The following is a 22,340-nucleotide window of genomic DNA, read 5'->3' on the forward strand; positions in this document are numbered from 1 at the left end:
TCTTCCTTCCCCCTCTCTCTCTTTCCTTCCCTCTCTTTTTTTCACCAGCATAGAAAGACCGTTCTGGGATAAGAATATCAGAAATCTGTTTGACATTTCTAGCTAGTCTAATCTAATAGACTTTTTGGATTGTCCCAAGAAAAGTTGCTGAAGACCATCAAGTTCTTGAGTATCTCAATACTTTCTGTAGTAAAAAACAAAGACTGCTGTCTTGCCAGTGAATATATTACATGAATTAGTGGGTCTTTTCCATGTTTATGTGCTGCAATTTTATTTACTGCTAGGCAAATAGATAACGTTTTCCTTCTTGTGGAATCATATTTCCTTTAAAAGAAACATACCTGTATGTAGCGTATTTCTTTTTTCACAGATGTAATTTCTTATTATTTTGTGTTGTCCTCTTTATTGAGTTTGCGTTGTCCTCTTTATTGAGGACTCATAGCAATTACGAGATGAAACAGGTTTAGTAGAACATTCGATATACTTTAATAATGCATATTTTTCCTTTTCTATATGGAGAGAAGCACAATTAATGACAAAGGATCTTTGTATATGAAACTTGTTATTAGACGATGTTATATTGCTTGTCCTCATTGTAATTGTATTACATTATCTGTTCTTTCTCTATACATGCTAATAGTCAACCTGAATTTGTGTGAATTTGTGTATTGCCCTCAGAATTTAGGACTGGAAGGGTTCTCCTTGAGTCACTAAGGTTGATTTTTACTATCACAGCTGTAATACTGTATTTTTCTTTGCAATTCCTTTTAACAATTTTATTTAAAATCATGACTGGATTTAACTTGCATAACCCTTTCTGTACGGCCGGAAGTCCTGTGGCAGTTTGCATGAACCCGTGAGGGAGAAGTACATCCTGAACCTTCACACCGATTTCTCTAAATTGAAGAACAGTCATAGTTGGAAGTACACTGTAATTTTTAGATTAAGGCTTTTACAAATGTTGTTGTCCTTCAAAGTAGGTTAAATTGAATACTAGATTCCTTTCAAATACGGGTTTGGGAAATTCTGATGTGATTGCCAGTTTTTCATATAAGGGCATTGGTTGTCCAGTAGCTTGTCCTCTGGTATTCATACCAGGCATACCTATTTTTTGTGGGTATGGCTTAATTTTGCTCTTTAATGTCTTTGAGATTGTATGGGTAAAACTAAGCAGAATTTATCCAACAGGTATGTTCAGCGTAGTCTGAGCTTGTTGCAAAGTAAGTATGCCTGCTTTTTGAGAAACCTTTTTTCCCGGAGTTAAAAATGAATATAACACATTACTTTTTAAATGTTCTTACTGATCCCATTATTCTTTCTGTGCATTTTACAAATAGGATGTGATGTTTTGAGTATGCTTCAGGCTTCAGTAGTTTGTATAATGTTCTATTTTCTGCAGCAAAAGCATGTCAAGGTGATCTCTGTGGGTGGTTAATATTTTCTGGAGTTTATTCTTCAACCATGAAAATATGCAAAACTGGAGAGCTTGATGGTATGTCATATATTTAGGTATAAAATATATATTTTTCAATTTTATCTTCATTAAAAATAACAGAAAAAAATCACAAGTGTAGGAGTATATACTGTTTGTTCATGGGTGAACGCAGCATTTGTCACTCCTGAATTGTGTTTGTGGTTGTGCTGGTGAGCAATTCTTGTGATAGCTTAGATTGGAATTTTGTGACAGTATAGTGTAGAAGTGTCATATAAATGGAATATTTTAAAACATAATGTTGAAAATGGTAGAAAATCATAGAACGTGGGGGAAAATATATCTCAAAATTATTGAGTGTTTGCAGTTTAGCAGAAATATTCTTGATTGGTTTGACAGGCTTTAGGTGTCACTTTGCTTGTTTTCAAATATAAATACTTTTAAAACCAATTATGGAAAGCAACAGTAACATCTCTATAAAATAAATGTATAAACATTGTAACAGTATTTGAATAGGGAAGAATTATTAGAAATCTGATTATTAAAGAACTGAAAGAGGCAAAAGCTGAACTTAAGTAATGAATGCTTTCACTACTGTTACAGTAGTAACAAGAAAAAAATGGAAGTGAAAATGCCAAATATATCCATATACATAAAATGCATCTGATTTATAAAAAATACTGAAAAAGCTACTGAGCACTTCAATTAAATGCATACATTTTTTTCTTTCAAGGCTAAAGCAAACATGTAAGGAAATTAACTGTTACTAAGAAATAATAATGTGCCTGCATGCTGATTGCCTGCTGATAGCATGTTTAATCATTGCTTCTGTCTTTCTTCTGGTTTTGTTTCCTTTAGCCTCTGTCTCTGGGAAATTGCATTTCTGCTGTTTGTATAGCATATAGGAGAAGTGAGTCTTTAGTTGTAAATGGGAACTCTGAATGTTTTTCAGGTATGTCTTACCAAGGTTATCCTCTCTAGTACAGTGAAAAGATCCAAAAGGTATCTGCAGCAAAGATCTCTTCGTATTTCCCTTGCCATTCCTGGCGGTTTGATTTACCTCATTAAAAGGCTGGAAAAGCCACTTGGAGTACCTCCAAGCTCAGGGTCTTTATTCTCAATGAGAAATTTGTTCTTTTGGAACTCAGGCAATTTGCAGAATCTGTGAATCACTTTGGTGCACACCTCTGGGCATCATAAGGAATATCACACTAATGTTCTCCAGCAAGAGGCAAAGCAAAGGAAGATCTTTCCCTTGTAGAAAGAGTTAATCGGGCTGTAGAAGAGCTGCAAGTACATCAAACCCAGAGAATATATCCATGCTCAGCTTTCTGGTGCTTATCTCTGAGAACATGGCCTTTTTAAGGACACAGTTTTCGGAATCAGAAAGAGGAAGCTAAGGACTAGGTCCAGTGTGGTCTGTGTCTGATTGGAGGCAGCAGCCATTTGGCTCATCACGTTCCATTCCAAGGGTTAGTTGATCTTTCTCCATTCTTTGTGACTGAAGTTTATGAAGATATTTAAAATGAAAAGCAAAGTTTTGCTTTCGTTAGGAATTTGATCTTACCATCAAATCTTGACTTATTTCATGCAGCTGGTGGGCTAGTGTCCTCACATTCTCTTAGCCACGATGACAGCTTTTATTGGTAGCTGTCTCATTTTTGTGAGAAGATTGGAGATATCTACTACTGACAGGAGATCCATCCTCCCCTTTCTTGATAGTGGTGGATTCCTCCTACTCCCCCCATCCCATCTGTGTGTCCTGGAGGCAGAGGTTTCATTGAGGACTCATCCCAAGTTCCTGTTTATAGTTATGCGCTGCCGAGAAAGCACTTGTTGATTCACTTTAGAATACTCTGACGGAAAACATGACTTCAAAAATTTTAATTATACTAGGTTAGTTGCTTCTCTTTGTGCTACAGCAACTTTATTATTTCTTCTAATATGCAGTAAGTTGTCTTGTTACATCTTCTCCGTATATCTCTAAACTGCCTTTTGTTCAGAGAGAGTACACATGGTCCCAGAATACATGTGATGATGATCAGTATTTCAATGTGTAGCAAAATACTTCTATCATGGAGGGCATAATGGCAGCTGCAGATTTTTGTCAGTATATTATTTGATTGCTTTTCTAATTGCAGAATTCTAATGATAGTCAAAAATGGAAAAATATTATGAGTCAATCTAACAGCACAACTGATTTCAGAAATTTCTGTGTGCAAACATTTCTGATTTGTGTCAGGGGTTGTACAATTTGGGTGCATAATCAAGTTAATAACACACTTTAGAATTCAATAGTTGTGATATATATTAAAGTTACTAACCTGCAAATGGCGATGAATAGTCCTTTTTTTTGGTACTGGCCATCCAAAGTTCTTAAATTATCTGCAGCTGGGAGGGTTTTTCCATTCCATCTAAGCAGTTTCACTTCTGTTGAAATTTTGAAATGGATAACTTTAGCTACTAAATGAAACTGCAGTACTGTACTTTCATTTTGTGCAATAACCAGCATCAGTCAAACAATTCAAGCCACCTGTTGCTTTGTGATTTTCTTCACATGTAACAACATAGAGGTGCACTAGGAACACTAAATTTAAAATTGTGCTGGAATTAACACTTAATACCAACTAAAATCCCTCTATTTTACACTTCAATGATTGAAAGAGAAAAAACAGAATTAACCATAGTAATTTTGGTCAGAGGTTATTGACTTCAGCAATGAAAGAGATTAAAAATATATTGCAAATATATTTTTTCGCTGCGTGTCAATGAACACTGTTTCAAATACCTATCTGGCACATGACAAAATAAAGTTGGATTTATCAGCAAAATTCTTATGTTTGCTTTGCGATTAGTGTAGACATATTAGCAAGTATTTTGTATGAATTAGTTGGGATAGAGTTTTAATAGATCATATAGAGATTTTGGCATCAGGAAAGTGATTTATAAATTCATGATAAAAATAAGTAGATAAGATGCAAAAGAGCAAGGGTAGGCATGGAATTCTTTGGTTAAGCTTCAGATGGGCTTCCAAATGTAAGAATTTACCTGAGCAGATTTAAATGTTGCTATAATCGCTCGCTACTGAAGCGTTGTAACAAGAATGTAAAATCTGCTGAACGTAGCCCAGTTGTTTTGTACTTGACATGGGCTTGATTCTGTGTCCTGCAAATCTGAGATATCTTGAGAGGTCTGGCAGATACGACACAGGACACCTGCACCCTTCTGAAGTGACAGCTGGAGGCTACATGGGATTATCTAGGACACTAGGCACTCTGTGGGCAACTGAGTAGAGCCCGCCATGTTTGCAGTTACTGAGAGGAAGGATATTTTCAGTTCTTCGCAATTTTATAGATTATTCTGTTTTTAATGGGTGTCTTGACTCCTTAGAAAGGCCCCTACAGAGTGTTTTGAATATTATGAACTCAAGGGCCAGCTCTTGTTTGCTTGTCTCAGGCAGAGAATTTTATTACAATCAGTAAAGTCAACAGAATGCTGACTCATAGAAGCTGAAATGATCCCAGTTGTATATTTATTTCTCCTTATATCTACCGAAAGGTGTGCAGTGGAGATGGAATCATAGGTATAACAGCATTGCATGTATCCCAGTTGTGGAATCCACAAATAAAGGAATTTCAGAAGTCCTGAGTTCTGGCTTTAAATCTGTTCTGCTGAAATAGGTGGGGATTTCACTATTTTAGGGTAGCCTAATTATATCAGTCCTGAGCTATCCTGGAAGTCTCTTCCATCAAGAAACATTTCAGAAAGCACCTCTTAAAGTGTTAAATGGTAATAGCACATGAAATAAAGTTTATTTTTGTATTTCATTGAAAAATTTCAATTGCTTTAAATCAAGGACAGTTTAGATTTCCTACAGGCAGTATGCAACACAAGGCCTTTCTGAGACTGCTGGCAGGCAGTTTTCGAAAGGGTCCTTTTTACATTACAGTTCAGGGCAGCAGGATCATATTTAAATAAATGCTTCATGACATCAGTAACCCATGACTTTAATCTCCTTTACCTTTGACACCAGCATATTGGTGCTTGTCTTTACCCGCATTTTAACATTTTCACTGTTTATTCTTTCATTATTCCTATTAATTTCTTCTTCTACTCCATCATCTGTCTTTCCTTCTTTTTTCTATCTCCCGCTTTCATTACTTAACTCTTCAGCTGCTTGTGTTTTTCCTGTTATCACTGCACAAGACTCCGGATAAGGGCAGGTGGAAAAGCTACTGCTGAGTAACATCTGAAGTGCATCTGCTGTGGTGTGACAGGCCATCTGCATGCTTTAAATACCAGCTTACTTGATCTTTTTCATTTACTGTACTGGAATTATATGTTTGTCCTTGTGCTTGCACAGCCCCATGTGCACGCAGAGCTAGGCCAAAGCAGTTAGAGTCTACAACCCAGGACACCTAGCAGTAACACACTTGTCTGCTAGTATGCTTACTTGTGCTTTCCTTATTTTCCCCTTCTACCAGGTACATACCCTGGCTTCCACAACTCGCTCTTACTGTCCTCTTTTGCTTTTGGCACTTCACTTCTGTTACCATTTATCACGTTTTCATGTCTCAGTTTTGAACAGAGATATTTCCCATTTCTTTTGTTAAATTTGCTTGTGAAAAAGAAAAGTCTGCTTGTTTTGCTGTGAAGGTTTACTGCATGTATCAATAGTGGTTTGGTGCAATGGGATCAACATCAATTCTGTGTAACAGTCTTTTTTGTAGAGAAGTTTCAGCCATTGTGACAATATTTGCTTTCCTTACAGAAACAAGCCATGAGTATGACAGCTTAGATTTTGTCTGACTTATTTTAAATGAGCTAGAAGTTTTAAAAAACTTTATAGTTGGGATGCTGTAATGTACATTGTAGTAATGTAGGAAAGACTTCTGAAGCATGTTATATTGGGGACCATATATGTAGCAGTAGGAGTTTTTTACATTAAATTGCTGCTTTCTTAATTTCACACTTTTAGGGCTACTAGTCTTCAGAATATATGCAGTAAGTTTTCACAATGTTATAGTATAGAATCATAGAATCATTAAGGTTGGAAGAGACCTCCAAGATCATCGAGTCCAACCGTCAACCCAACACCGCCATGCCCACTAAACCATGTCCCTAAGCGCCTCATCTACACGTCTTTTAAATACCTCCAGGGACGGTGACTCAACCACTTCCCTGGGCAGCCTGTTCCAATGTTTAATCACTCTTTCAGTAAAGAAATTTTTCCTCACGTCCAATCTAAACCTCCCCTGGTGCAACTTGAGGCCATTTCCTCTCGTCCTTTCGCCAGTTACTTGGGAGAAGGATGTATATAAACATCCTTCAAAGTATTAGCAAAATGTCCAGTATTGTGATTCTGTAAAGACAGTAGGTAAGTGTGGTGTGTTAGCTTTAGCCAGCCACTCGCTCACTCCCCCCCCCTCGACAGAACAGAGGGGAGAAAATAGGATGAAAAAAAGCTCGTGGGTTAAGATAAAGACAGAGAGACTGCTTACCAGTTGCTGTTATGGGCAAAACTGATCTGACCTGGGGAAAATTAATTTAATTTGTTTCCAATTAAAATAGATTTGAGTAGTGAGAAATAAAATTAAAGCATCGCTTTCCCCAGGAAGCACCACCTCACCACCTTCTTCACTGACCTTGGTATTCGCAGGGCTGTTTCTCACACTTTCCCCCCCCCTCCTTCTCTTCCTGTGTGGCGGTTTTGACTTTTCCTAAATCTCTTTTCCCAGAGGTGCCACCATCTTGGCCGAGGGGCTCAGCCGTGCCCTGCATTGGGTCAGTTGGAGCCGGCTGGAACCGGCTGTGTCTGGAACTGGGCAGCCCTGGCCTCTCCTCACAGAGGCCGCCCTGCAGCCCCCGCTGCCAGCACCTGGGCACCTGCACCCAGTACAGTGAATGATCTGTAGTACTGTTGTGAGGGAGATAATTATTCATGACTGAAAGGAAAAAAGGAACCCAACATGAACAATGTGGCATGTTTTTCTAGGTTTTTGGGTGAAGTGAGAAACAAAAACTTAAATCAAGATAGCTTCCTTTAGCTCTGCTGGCATTAGTGAGTGCTGTTCTGGCAAGAGACATGCGCGACAGAGGGGTTGAGGGTAGGTGAGGATTGGCCTACTTGGTCTAAAAAACCAAAACCTAAATAGTTAAAGCATATTGTTACCATAGCTAAATTACTATTTTGGTGGAATGGTAAAAAACATGAACTACTTTCTTGCAAGGAGAGGCCTTTGGTCATCGCACAGTAAGATCTGGAAACTAAAAGCTGAAGTTTAGGTATTACGTAGTAATTCTCTGTGGAATGTAAATGTAAGTTTTTGTGTTTCATATTCCTGATTTTATAGGGGAGGGTGCTTACTTTTTCAGGGTTAGAGACTATATGTTTGTGCCACTGATTATATATAAAAATGAAAGCAGTTTAGGAACAGAGCCTGTATGTTACCTGACAGTTTTAATGAGTCCTAGTGGGTCAGTGGAAAGATTTTCCTTCTGGGATGTTGGATCAGACTCATATCCCTGACAGGAATTTCCACAGGATCGTATTCAGTCAATTGTCATAAATTAAAATTCGTTGGCTTTGCAGCAGCCAAAGCAAACGATGTTACTGGCAAAAGTAATCACATTGTACCTTTTTGAAGTGAAGTTCTTACCTTGCAGGATTCTCTTACCATATGCATTTCAATCATCCCTTTTTAAAAGAAAATATATGTTACTATTTTGGAAAGCAAAAATACATAATTTAGCTTATTAATATTATACTGTATTTATTTTATATTGAGTTTGTACAGTGCCCAGAGGTGTTTGTATGAGGGCCATTTTATTCATGTAAAATTGATTGATTGATTGAAGAAAGTCACAAGATGAGCATAAAAATAGAAAAATGTCTGTCCAAGAAAATGTATTGCTTTTAACATATAAAAGCTATCCACATTCCCATTACGTTTTGTTTTGTATGTTTCAGATAGAAGATGTTTTGTGTTTCATGAGCAACATGTGCATCATACAGTGCAGGAAGTTGCTATGGGAATTGTTTTACTCATTTATTATGAAAGTTGATGCAGAAATGAGAATTTGTATAAATGCCTAAATTAGCTTGTGCCCTTCATTTAGTTTGAAAATTGTTGTTTTCTTAAATCCATTAAATAGATTAAACTCATTCCAGCACAGTTGCTTCTTTATGAACAAATACACTTTCTTATCTTATGAAAATCAAAGATTTGATCACTCTTTCTTTGGCTTTTACCATTGGTTTAAATCATTAGGGTAAGAGGCTTTGCTGCTGTGACAATATTGTCCAAAAGGTAATTAAAACTAGTTATAGACGATACCACCTCTGTATTTACTGTGGGATCACATACAGAAACGTACTGAGTGTGAAGAGTTGCACTGCAGTTCTGCAAGTATGTGAGACAGTTCCCAAAAGTTGCAGGCAACATTTGGACCTTGTGTACAGTGTATTTTCAAAAGTTGAGTTCAAATTTCTTCATACAATTTAAAATTCTTGTCCAGAAAGTCACACAGGATCTGAGAAAAGTGCGGCTAGAGCACAACCAGGGTATTGCAGAGCAATAACAGCAGCCAAGAAAAAAATATTTTAAAAAGCATGTAATTACTTTTTCTACCTAAGGTCCAACTTAGAAACTTACCACTCATGCAAATTTTTCTTCATAAAAGATCAAGTTATTATCTGCAAGTTATTACATACTTCATTTTGGTAATGAGTGGTATGGGAGACCAGCAGGACTAGATTTATACTCCTGTGTCTTTACTGTTAATACCATACCAGTGACTTCAGTTATAATTACAATTAACATGAGCATTTATGCTGGTTTTGAACAGAAAGGTGGATAAAAACTTATTTGTGAAATGTTCTTTTTTCTTGACTGAAGATCCTGTTTTGTTGATGAGAGTTTCTGCTAGCCAAAATGGATCAACTTCTTTGAGGTACATCTATGTACGCGTGTTGTGTAGGCTGGACATGTACCTTTCAGGGAAAAAAAGGGCCATTTATGAAACATCCACAAGAAAATTATTGCAAAGGGATAACAGTTTACAGCATTTTTTCTTTATAATTATTAAGTGACCAGACCTTTGTATTACAGCTCAGATCATTTGCAGATTAGAGATTTGAAAATATACTGTTTAGTTCACTTGCACAATTGTGTACAATGCTCATGCACAATCCCTTTTATGTATGCTTGAACTCTTGTGTGCATGTAGAGAGAGATGAAGATTCATTCTGGCTCGTGTTTGAAATACCTTGTATATCATTTATTGACAACTTATCCCTTCTCAAGCCAGGCACTGGTACTCAGCATTCTGACACACCCCTTGTCCTCCTGCTCAGAGCACTCAGTTCCTGTAGTTTTCATCATTCTTCCATAACAACTGTATGAGGATAAAAGATTGGAAAGTAGAAAAGATCAAGTTTCCATTGTTAACCCTGTCCTATCATGGGACATTTTGTACAGGTATCAGTGGCTACTATTTTCATTCCTTTTTTGCTACTGATAATTAAATGCAAGTGCAACAAAACAATGATACCAAATGACTACAGCCAAAAGTAATGTGAATGGAGATGAGTAAAAGTCAAATCAGATGACGTGGACTCTCTCAGAATCCAGGGGCACATTCAGAGAGGATAGTGGCACAGTGTCTGTTATGTCTAGTAAGCCACAGGTCTCTGCTCTCTGCTCTCCAGCAGTAACCAGCCATACCACCATCCTGGCTGCAGTCAGCCTTTAGTAGGAGCATAGGGCTTTTCTCCACCAGCACAGTGGCGCAGAAGTCACTGTCCACAACTTGGGGGACGCTCCATTTAGGTCTGCTGCTTCCTAGGAACAAGGCTTTTTCTGTTCGGTGAGTGTGTCATTCATCAGTTACAGATGAGGAACAGGACATCAGTGAGTGTGCTTTTGGGGTCATCTAATTTACAGGAGGAAAATAGATCCCACTGTGTAAGTGACTGCACAATGGAAGATGGGGAACCATGAGTGGAACACATGGTTCTTGAGAACTGGACATAGCTACAGCTGGGGGCCTGGAAGTCCCTGAAAATGAGCCCTATCAGTGCCTCTTTTCCTCCTCTCAGCTTGCTCTATTTGTAGTTATTAGTGCCTTTTGGCCTCCAGGAAGCCACTTATTTCTATCTAGCTTTTTTATTTTTCTTTAAAAAAAAAAAGTTTTTAACCTTTTGCATGCTTGCAACTTTTTATGCATTATACTGAAGTGATAAGAGAAACTTTTTAGCACATGGGTGGGCGGCCCACAGTTGGGTTTGAGGTCCAAGCCAGTCTAGATCCACCAAGGACTTTAAGCATCTCTAATGTCCTGTAGCTTGGTTATACATTTTGTAAGAAATCACCCTTTTTTGTTTATTTTGAACATGTGTCCGGTAGCTTGGTTTGTTAATTCTTATGCTGGAGTGTTGGCCTCTTCCATGCCCTTCCCACATTTTGGACTTTTTTCATATCTCTTTCAGTCATCTCTTTTCCAACCTGTAGCATCATAGTCTACATAGCTATTGCCTTATGGAAGCCATCTGTACTTTTGACTATTCTGTTTTTCTCTGAATCTTCTGCAGGTCTAAGGTAACCTTTTTGGCTAGGGAGGGAAAGGGAGAAAGAGCTATATACTAGGTTCTAGACACTGTTGGTTGCCACTGAATTTATACAGTTGCATGATGATCTTTTTGTCCGTGTCCCCCCGCCCCCTTCTTAGCACTTGCTGTTCTTCAGTTTGACTGCTACTGAAAATTGAGCTGAGATTTTCATAGGACCATAATTTATAGTTGCAGATGCTCATTTTTCAGTTGTTCAAAGCCCATCATTGCATAGTTAGCATTGTTTCTTCTCCATAGACATCATTTTACATTTCTTCGCATTAAATATTACCTGCTATTTATCACTTCGCGTTCAGTATTATGTTTTCTTTCTGCAGTTCTTCAGTCTGCCCTGATCTTTACTACCCATGGTTTAGTGTTGGAGACAGTGTTGTCACGTCATGGCTCATCCCCTTTTCAGATAATTGTTGAATATGCTGAACAGCACTGGCCTTCTTACAGCTAGGTGCTTTGGGTCTCCATTGCTGATCTCCTTCTGGGAAATACTGCAAACTGTCATTTATTCTTATTCTTAATATCCTGTCTTTTAATTATGTTAAGCAGTGCAAGGAACTCCTTTGTTTTCTCCCATGCAGTTTAGTTTCTTTTAGAGACTTTGGGTAAGACAGCTTATAAAATTATTTTTGGAAATACATGACTTATCTTTTGTCCATGTTCTCAGTGACTTCTCAAAAAAACTGTGATCATCCGAGTCATGACTTTCCTCTTCATACTGGAATGTTGACTCCTTCCCAACATATCATATATATCAACATACATATATTCTTTACTATGGTCTATACCAAGTTGCCTAGTGTGAACTCCATGTGTACTGTTCTGTAGTTTTCTGGGTCTTCACTAGATTTCTTTGGACTGATTTCACGTTTACCACCTTCCTTTGATACTAAGACAATTTGAAGCAGGCATTTGTCCATTATTATAAGTTCAACTATTTCATACTCGTGTTCCTTTAGAGCTGTTGATGGGATACACTCCAGTGAAATAATCCATTAGAGCTCAGTTTGTCTTTTTGTTCTCATCTTCTCTAATGGCCCTTCAATTTAAGACAGATCCTCTCATGTATCTCTCTAAGGAGGGTGTCTGGCCTAGTAACTTCTCCAATCTCCTTTACCGTGGTTGCAAACCCAATTTTTTTGTGGCCCCTTCTCTCTGTCAGCCATGGGCAGAAGCTCCTATGTGGCTGTACGTGGGAGGCTCCTCACTAGGCCTGATCCTGACCCCCAGCCTTGGCCTGTCCCCATTGAGGTGCCTGATACTGTGGGCTGGGGTTGCCCCCGGCTGCCCCCTGGCCTGCCATGCTCCCTGGCTGAGGGTGGCCAGGTCCTGCCCTGCCCATGGACAGCCCCCGCCACTCCTGGCCCCCAGCCCATAGGGAGCTACCGATCCCTGCAGCCCTCTGGCACCTTACTGTGTATTTATATTTAAGCCTCCCAGAGATTACAATCCTTTGTGTTTTCCTCACTTGGACATAACTTGAAGCTTTTAGAAAGATGCCTTTTTCTTTCTAATAATCTCCTTTATCCTATTTGTTCATGACAGCTCCCTTCTCTGGATTTTCTCAGTCCTTTTTGATAGGTTGTATGCATTTCTTCTGAGCTTGCAAAAGGTGTCTTTAATCAGTCTCCGTGCCACCTATAAAGATGTGACTCTTGTAGCTGTCCCTTTTTTCTTCCTTGTAACAAGCTTACTCATTTTTATTCAGTGACCCTCTTTGAAATAGTGGTAGGGTTTTTTTGGCTTTTGTTGCCCCTTCAAGGACACAGATTCCAATCTACATCAAAGCAGTTACTGGTTGTGGCTAGAAATTTACTTTGGGTCATACCCCGATGTGATGTGTACTTGTACAAGACAGGCAGAAATATCTAACGGCCCTAATATTTATCTGCCATACTTACAGAGACGTTTTTCAGTGTTGTGAAGGTGCTCTATTTCTTGTGTGTCTTTAGGGACTGGTTCAGAACGTGGGTAATGTTTATATCCTCTGTCTTTCTCAATGTCATCTTCCTTGGCCATTGCTGAAGGGGAGTCTCTGGGTTGTATGAATGGACTGCTAACTTCCAGATGGATCTGATAATCAGGAGCAGTCATTCTCTGATTTTTGTGAAAAAAACCCCGAATGTCTGAGCTTGCCCAGTAACCCAAAGTAGTCCATATGAAACTATAGCATAGCTGAAGACTTGATTGTGCGTTTGTGTCTGTAGGGAGGACTGGCCTGTATGTAAGAGTTTTTTCTCCACAGTTCCATGTAGCTCTGAGTACGGATGACAAGGAACGTACCGTACAAGGAACCGTAAGGAATGTACCGTAAGGAACGTTCCGTACAAGGAACGGATGACAGAGATGTGTGAGCAGTGTCCTCTAGAGAGGCCTCCTCTTACTCAGGTCACTGGGCAGGGTCTCTGAGAGGAATATGCCATCAACGACATAAAACTCCCTGCAAAAGACACAATAAATGAAGTCATGCCAAATGTCAGTTTTAGGGTAGGGACCTCTGCGAGAATCCAGTAGTCTTACGGACATTTAGTTTGCGACAATTATTTGTAGCTAACCATGGTGGTCATATCAGTATTGAACCAACCTCATAAGCAGTGTAAGCAGTCCTTGAGGTGCCCAAACTATGTGGTAAGGCCATGGAAGCCCCATGGAAGCCCCATGCTGATGAGGGAATAACCTGCTGTTCAGCCAAAGTGGAAAACACCTATGTAGCAGATGCTGCGGAACAGTCAGCTAATGGAGATGACAGCAATTGGTGGAACAATTGCCTGTCTTTATTTTCCTGGTGGCTCTTTTGGCAGGAGATTGTGGTTGCCCAAGTAGGTTTTCTTAGAACCTTTTCTTGTTTGCTTGGTTTTTTTCCCTCTTCCATTTTTTCCACTGTGTTTTTTGGCTTATTTGTTCCCCCCCTCGCCCCAGTTTTCCTTTTGGTCTTCAGAAGCTTAAGGGGTGTATGTGTCAGGTTTTCTGGCAGTTTGTGGATTTTTTTGTGTATTTTGATTGATTAGGTGGGTTCTGCATTGTTTGGGGGGGTGGAGTTTAACTGTTCTGTGTTTCTTTTCCCCTGGAAGTTGTTTGTGTGGCTGTTTAATTTTTTATATTTTGTTGTTGTTTTTGTTGGATTTTCAATTTATTTATTTAGATGAGATTTTTGTGGGTGGGGAAGAAACGGGAGGAGCTAGAGCTCTGCATGCAGATGCAGAACTATGGCGTCATTGGAATAAACTTCCAAGTGGCAGAACAGCTTGAATGGTGGGAGTTCAGTGATGGATGGTTGCAAGCTCTGCGGAAGAGTCAGGCAGAGAAGGGGTGGTAAGGCCATGGAAAGGGGTTGCCCTTTACATGAAGGAGCAGTTGGAATGTGTGGAGCTCTTATGTGTGAAGGTTTTGATTCAATATAAGGGAAAAGATTTTCAATGAAAAGACAATTATGCAGCAGAACAGGTTGCCTAGAGAAGCCAGGTTGTGGAATGGCCTTTTTTGAAAGTTTTGAAGATGCACCTGGCTAATGTCCTAAGTGACCCAGTCTAAATTCAGGTGCTGCTTTACGCCGTTTGGGCTAGACAACCTCCTGGTGTGAGTGAATGAGTCTGTGATATGGTGCATGCGTCATGGCAGAAGGGTCAGGTGCTCTTTGACTTTATGTGGTACTGATTTATAAATCTGTACATACGTCTCCTTACAAGAACAAACTAGATATGTAAGACAACCCAGGATAATCACCACATATGTGCTCTTATGAGATAATACTTTTTAAAGTTGTTACTTTTACATTCTCATCTGATAGTATTCCTGAATCCCTTCTAATCATGTCACATGAGAAAATGGGAGAAACAAATTGTAATTCTGGAAATAATTCACAAAATTGCAGTGCCATTGTGTTTGTGGTATTGTAGATCAAACTATTTAGGAATAGTTCATTGCTTCCTTTTTTGCTTATATTCTTCTCCCCCAATTACTGTAGGCTGCTGCAGTTTATTATGATAAGAGAATTCAACAAGTGGAAGGTGGTTCTTCTCTGAGCTGTATTACAATAAATTACATGTTTTCAGAAGACAGACAGACATGTCTGAAGATAAAGTAAGGCATGGTTATCTGTACACGTTGGATAAATTGTTCAGAAATCTCCATGAATATGATATTGGTATTGTGCATACTTATAAGATTAGTGTCAACACGGGTTATCTATCATGTAAGTGCAAGTCAAGCAAGTTAGACCTGCCTCAGGGGTGGTTTAGTCTGTATACCAAACTATTCAGACAATGCTGCTGTGGAGGTTTTGGAAGAGAAGACTGAGGAGGGGTGATTTTTCCTTTGCTCCAGGCTTCCCGTTTATTTGTACTGTCTCCATTTTCTCCAGTGTGCCTTTATAAGTACAGGTAGGCAGTGTCCTATTAATCTTTAGGATAAGTAAGACCTAAATGGAACACCCTCCCTCCCCAACCACCCCCCCTCCCCCAAGAGGAGTTCACGTGTTACCTGTTATATCAGTTACACAGTGAATTGGACATAATCGGAAGTAGATGATATATTTAGTCCCTGTCATAATTTTTTTTCTTTCACTGGGCAATTTCCAAGGCATTAAATACTACATTTTTAATGCTTTTCTGTAAATTTTATTATTTTCCTTGACCTATTTCTTTGCATAGTTGCACGTTGTCGTGATGAATTGAGTATAGATATTTTGATTAGCAAATTCCATGTTGTGAAAATTCAAGATTAATTTTAGTGGTATAGAACATGATGTGAAATTTTATAAATACATAGCATTTGTTAAAAATTTTGGAAAAGATATAGTTGGGGAAGGTTGACAGCTCAAGAAGCATTCAGGATTTCATTATTTTCTGTGTGCCACGTAAAAAAATGGTTGCGTCTCCCACCACCACAGTACTTCTGTTTGGACCCACTAATAACGTAACAAAAGGCAGCCTTCATTCGTCTAAGTAGTAATGTAGAGTAGCTTGTAAAAATTGGCTAATGAGATCACAGTAGTATGAAGGTCTTTTCATAGGCTCATTTAACTTTGGAATGATTATAAAACATAACTACTAATTTATTTTGCATGTTCTTGTTAATTATAATGGCATTCAGTAGTGCTCATCTGGTTATGAGCTTCTGAGTATTTCTGTTGCAGAAATTGTCTAACTCAATACTTGGATTCAGGAAGAAAAGGAGTGGGTTTTTTCCATTTGCAGTTCTGTAATTTACATAATCTTTAAAAATGCATTTTTTTTTGTAGTGTAAATTAATGTCTTGAAGTAGTCTAAATATAACTAAAAATATGTAGTCTGATTATTAAGTAATTTCAAACATTTTTATTTCATACTTTTAGAAAATATACATTATAGATTGTGTGTAAATGATGTACTTTCAAATAAAATTCGGGATGTCCCATTGACATAGTGCAATTTAAGACTTGCTCAGAAGTTCTGTTATGAATTAAGACTTCTTTTGTTTTCAATTGCATGGGAGGGCTATATGACGGAAAAGTGGAAGCTATGGATACCAGTGAATGTATATGCCTTTAAAATAATAGCCAGTCTCTCTAGCAAGTAATTCTTGCTTTACTAAAACCAGTTGTGTCTTTGGCCCAATCTATCTGTTTCAAAATAAGTATATCTAAAGATGCCTTATATACATGGCCCTCAACCATGTTCTAAAATATTCCTGAATGCTTCGGTGAGCAGTGCTTCATTGGAATATTTTACACAAATGCCCACTTCAAGGAGTAATGCAGTTTGAACCATTTTTACTATAGCAAAGAAGTGAACAAGTAGGTCTTATGTGAAATAGAGACACATCAGAGTGGCTGTTGATCTATCAAATAGTAATACTGCTTAAGAGTTGTAGTGCACTTTGGTGGGGTTATTTATGTCTTAAAAAGTACCAAAGGCCACCAACAAGGCAGGATAATGAATAAGAGCATGTCGTGTCAAATCAAATGTTGTCATGGAGGCAGTGTTCAAACATATAATAGGTAAACTTATCCTAATGATTTGTGATCAAAACGTAAAATGAGCTAAGAGATGAATGAAACAAACAAATGAATGAGTTAAAGGGAATGGCTTGCAGCATGTGGGCATTGTATTTGTTTATTTAAGTCAAGTTTCAAAGGAATGTCTTCATCTAGGAATGAATTTGGCTTTCGTTTTGAATTAAATTATTTTTATATTCTAGTGATTTCTGAAACAACTGTGACAATTCACATAAATAAGAGCCAAATTCTGTTAGTTGTGCTCATAGTGAATAATGCTTTATTATGTAAAAAGTCTAGTGCAGCATATTGTATGACAAACTGGTACCAACCGCATAACCTCGTCAGTGTTGAAAATTGATCTATCACCTATCTACCTTCTGTGCTAGGTGGGTGATCATAATTGTTACATGTTTTATCATTTGGAGAAAAAATTCATTAGAATTCCTCTAAATCTACATTTTAACAAGCGTCTACATACCAAATTAATTTAGTCATTGACGAGTGCACTTTTCCTTTCTCAGGTATTACAGAAGTTTGTGGTATTTGCTTGTTTAACTCAAATTTTAGGGACCTGAATAGGAAGTTAAAGACAAGTGGCATGCAGGTGACTTTCAATTCAATTGTATTCTGCTGTTCACATGATGAGAGTGTTCCTGCCGGAGTAAACTATACTACATTGAGCTGCCAGAATTGCTTGAACTTTCATCCACTGCAGCTGTATTTAAAAAAGAAATTCTGTCAGGATGCTTTTAAGGTGTTGGTTGGCAAGTTCTGTGAATTCGATTGTAAACTTTTAAGGTTCAGATGGAATTCAGATGGAAATGTTAGATATTGAAGAATAGAAAAAAATATCTCTGTAAGCACTGCCAATATGGGATAGGTAAACAATGACATTAAAGATCTACCTGGTACGGTCCAAGGGATGGAATGTGCAGGCTCATTTGGAGGAAGGGTAGAGAAATGTTGCTGTTAAACTGGAATAACTGGAATGATTCAGGTCCAGGTTTTAGGATGCAAACAAAAATCAAAACAAATCCATGTTTATAACAAAAGTAATATTATTTTTAAGAGGCAGCTGCCTTCCTCAGGTAAACCACTGGAATGTAGCATAAATGAAACAACAAGTTTCTGAAGGTGAAGATTTGTACCAGTAAAAAGAAAGTTGATAAGTAAGGCCTGCCATCTGTCTGTGACATATCTGTTATATCTACTGTGTGTGATCCTGTCCACTTTAAATATTCCTTACTGACTTCTGAAAAATTGTAGAAATCCTGATAATTCAAAAAGACCAAAGATAAAATTTTAATAATAAAGACTAATAAGTGTGGTTGTTTTCATATTAAGAATGATTACGATAAAATGTTATAATCAAAAATTATATCAAGAAAACTGGTTGTTTGAACATTTTTTGGCATAAAGGAATATAGGAAGAAAGAGAAATGCAGAATATTGATGTTTGAGGCTTACATATTAACCTCTGTCAACAAACAACACTTATTGTTGAAGAAATAACCATACGGTGTATTTCGGTCTAAACTTCAGGTGCACAAGAAATGTCAAAAGATTTAGAGGCATAGCTACACCTGCAATCTTTTAATGGGGAATAGGAGAGCAAGGTGAATGCTTCTCTCTCAACTGATTGGACGTTTCCATTCTGGATCCAGGGTGACCACATGACCATCAAGCAAAGTTTCATTGACACATATTTTACTTTCCAACAACTTTTAAGAATTGCCACCCACCTTCACCTCCTCATATTTGCCTTAGGATCCTTACCTGTTTTTAACATTTTCTTCTTTTTGCTCTTTGTATTAAGAGCTCATAAGATTTCCTTCTCATTTCCCAGTGCTGTCCTACTGTGCAGGGGTTTCACGTAGTGTTTATTCCTCCAGCCTGTCATTCTTTGCTCTTCCTTCTTCACTTGCTCTACTACAGAGGCTGCCAGGTAGCTTTCAGTTTTCTAGGAACTTCGACCTTCCCAGCAGGTTTTGTTACACTCTACAAACAAAGGAAGAAGTTAGAACTGCAGCTCTTTTAAATGTCCAAGCATCTTGTAACAAAGTGTGTATTAATAATGCCAGTTGGAACACAGATTTTTTTTTAAACTGTAGGAAAGCAGTCTTTTCTTCATAAAACTCTACATTCATTTTACTCTTCAGTCTGCTTCCGTCTGACCTTGTCAGCAAGGGAGAATTGCCAAGAGGCACCATTGAGAGGCTGGTAGGATCAACTTCAGAAGTCGCAGAGTTTCAGGCATTAAGGCTATGTCTATATTAGTAAATTAAACAATGCTTGGAAATATTTCCAGGTCTCTGACACAGATTTGGTCTTTGCAAACTAACATTGTTCCAGAAAATTCCCAGACTTTTATTCGACCACCTCTGTTAGGCAGTTTGCATGCAGCCCCTCTGTTTCGGAGCGTATGTGAGTATATACTAGCATAGATGTAGGATTATCTGTGCCAGTTGATTTCAGCAAAGAGAAATGTGCTCGGGCATAGATGTAATCTAAATATACTTTCTGTGGACCTGCATGGTCTTTATTTTGTCTGCCTTGTCCAACCTTTTCCCTTCAATGCAGTCCTGCAGTCTCAGCTTCAAAGCTGTTTTTTTCTTTTTACTTGTCCTTTTGTCCTTCCTAAAATGCATATAGCTTTAAATTTCATTGGCATGCTGTCTCCCAGCTTCTGTTCCTTCCTTCCGATGACCCTTATTGGTCATCTGGTCATTCCCAGATGAACTTACTGGTAGTGATACTATGTGCAGTTCTCTGTCTGGAACAAACTACTTCAGGGAAGCCTCCCTCTTGTTTGCCTTTAGGTATTTTAATAATAAAAACAGAATTAAAAAAAACAAGACTAGACTTTGAGTGATGCCTTATCTGTCCCTCTACTGCAAGGCAGAAACTTGATGAACAATTCTATTTCTTTGTGGACTACATTTAAGCTGACTACTTGTTAAGAGAATCTTTCTCTTTCAACTTGCTCGGTCTTTCAACCAAAATGTTTATGTCAAAATAGAAAAATGAAAAATTACAACGCCTTCCTTTTTCTTTCAGAATACTTAGAATCAACTTACGCACATCTGGAACTAATTAGAGGGTCTGATAGAGCCAAATTCTTATTTTGTTTTTGTTAAATGTCGTCTAAATAGCAGTAAACATTTCTCTTTGTCTTGTCAGGATGGTGATACTGGAATTGATCGTGGACATCACTTCGGTTCAAGGTTGAAGTTAAAAGGTCTTTTTGAGGCTTAGAAGAAGCAGGTGAGTACTGCGTACTATTTTTTGCAACTTTCTTTTGTTCTGGAATTGCTCTTCTTGCTTACTAGTCCATAGTCAAATAGCTGATCTCTGCTTCCTCTGATTCACTGAGATGTACAACTGCTTGTATTATGACCAGATAGCAGAGAATATTTAAGTCATGTAGGCTTTCCCTAATAAGCGAAAACATGGTTCTCTCACCAAGGTCTCTGGAACCCTGGAGTTAAGTTTCACTGTATAGTTTCATTACATCAGTTGCATTGGGAGTATGATAATTAAGCTAATTTGGTTAGAAAATTTTTTTAGACTGTATTTGTATAAATATTTTTTGTAATAAATTAAAATTTTAAAAGGCAAGTTTAAATAGTAATGTACCCCTGAGTTTGGATATTCCTTATTTCCTGAAGCTGGAATGATCTCTGTTCCATTGGTAACCAGGAATACTCCATGATGTCAAGGACCATGAGTTCAAATCTTGTTTGAACTGCTTTGTGTGCTAACAGTCTGAACCTGCCTGTGCAGAAACACTGTTAGTGAGTATAGTACCACCCTGGGACTTGGCGTGTCTGCACTGAATACCTTGCTTTGCTCCAGACCTTCACAGCTATCTTGAGTGAATCATGTACAACTGCATATCAGTTTTTTTACCTTGGAGAGGTCTGGAAAATGACATTCTGAAGGAATTAGTGTAAGATGAGAGCTTAGCAAGCCACTTGGATCTATTTCAGATTTTTCATACTTGCTATTGCAATAAAGAATTAATCTGTATGTTGAGTAGTGCTTCATATTTTGCTTGCCCTACAGGGGTAGAAAATTTATTGATAATATTTCCAGAATTTTTCAGATTCAAAATTTTAGGCAATATTTTAATATATAAATTGCAAAATATGCTCAACTGGTGCCTGATGCTAAATCTTATAGATGCAGATTTCAACAGGGTACAACAAACTAACTCACCATAGTAGGAACCAGGCCCACTTGCTTCTATGTACAGCATTGTTTCCAAAGTAAATATGTATTGTTTCCCTCTATGCCATGTGCAGTAACTGCTAAGTTATTATGAAATATTAAAATATACCTATATACTCCATAAATTGATACATCCATCTTTTTGACTTGATGGCTCAGAAGGGCAAGAAAAAGAAGTAGTTCCAGAGGAGTTAATGATGGTGCGAGTAATTAGTGCTGAAGCTATGTTTATAACAAGTTTTCTAAAGTTTCACCCTCTGGGAGGAAGCACAGACCTTTTTAACCTAATTCAAAGCAGTGCAAAACAAGACCGTCCTGGTATGTGTTTCACTGTGACTGTCTTTACCCACTGGGTAATAAGAAAGGAAAATTCCTTCGATTTAACTTCACCTTTTTCCAAGGACTTAAGGCACTGGCCTGAAGGGTACAATATGAATATGGTGAAATCATAAAAAGAAGAAAAGGTACAATATTAGCTTTAGCAATGTTGTAAATCAAAGGATATACAGCACTATACAGGGAAACTGTAGGCATTACTGGCATCACATATAAATTTGTGTATGGCTGTATGTAAATATGTAGTAATACATTTGCAAAACACTTTTTTCTTACATCACTCAATGGATAAAACAGTAAAAAAGGTGAGGTTCTTTGCTTTCTAGGTAGCAATGGAAATATGACTGGATTTCTAGCACATATTTATACACATATGTCTGAACGGTGTAACTTGTCCATAGTAATACTAGATAGTTTCTTCATAGACAGTGTCAGTATCTTGGAGAACTGTTGGGTTTGATAGAAACTGTGTAGTAATTGTATAGTAATTGAAATCCCCTGAGCCAACAAGAGGTTTTATTTTTTGAAGGATTTTTTTTTTTCTGGAAATTTACTATGCTCTGTACCAAATAATGTCAGAAATGCAGTAGTACTGACTTGTGCATCCATAATAGTTTGGCAGTATCATTTTATTGAATTCCAGTATGTCTGGAACTTAAGGCATATGGAGGAAAGTAACTGTTACTCTGTTTCCTCCATTATTTTGTTCCATAACTTTAAGTTAAATGCAATCTATAAAA

General features: G+C 37.8%; 1 long non-coding RNA gene across 1 annotated transcript in view; it reads left to right on the forward strand.

The window, feature by feature from the left end:
* The window catches only part of LOC103920017, a 173,187-nt gene that overhangs the window by 48,729 nt on the left and 102,118 nt on the right, over positions 1-22,340 (forward strand). The window contains exon 2 of the long non-coding RNA XR_663767.1: positions 20,215-20,298. This is a non-coding gene — a long non-coding RNA (uncharacterized LOC103920017). The remainder of the gene's footprint in view (positions 1-20,214; positions 20,299-22,340) is intronic.

Source organism: Pygoscelis adeliae, unplaced genomic scaffold, assembly GCF_000699105.1.
Source record: "Pygoscelis adeliae isolate BGI_AS28 unplaced genomic scaffold, ASM69910v1 Scaffold113, whole genome shotgun sequence".
Lineage (NCBI taxonomy): Eukaryota > Metazoa > Chordata > Aves > Sphenisciformes > Spheniscidae > Pygoscelis > Pygoscelis adeliae.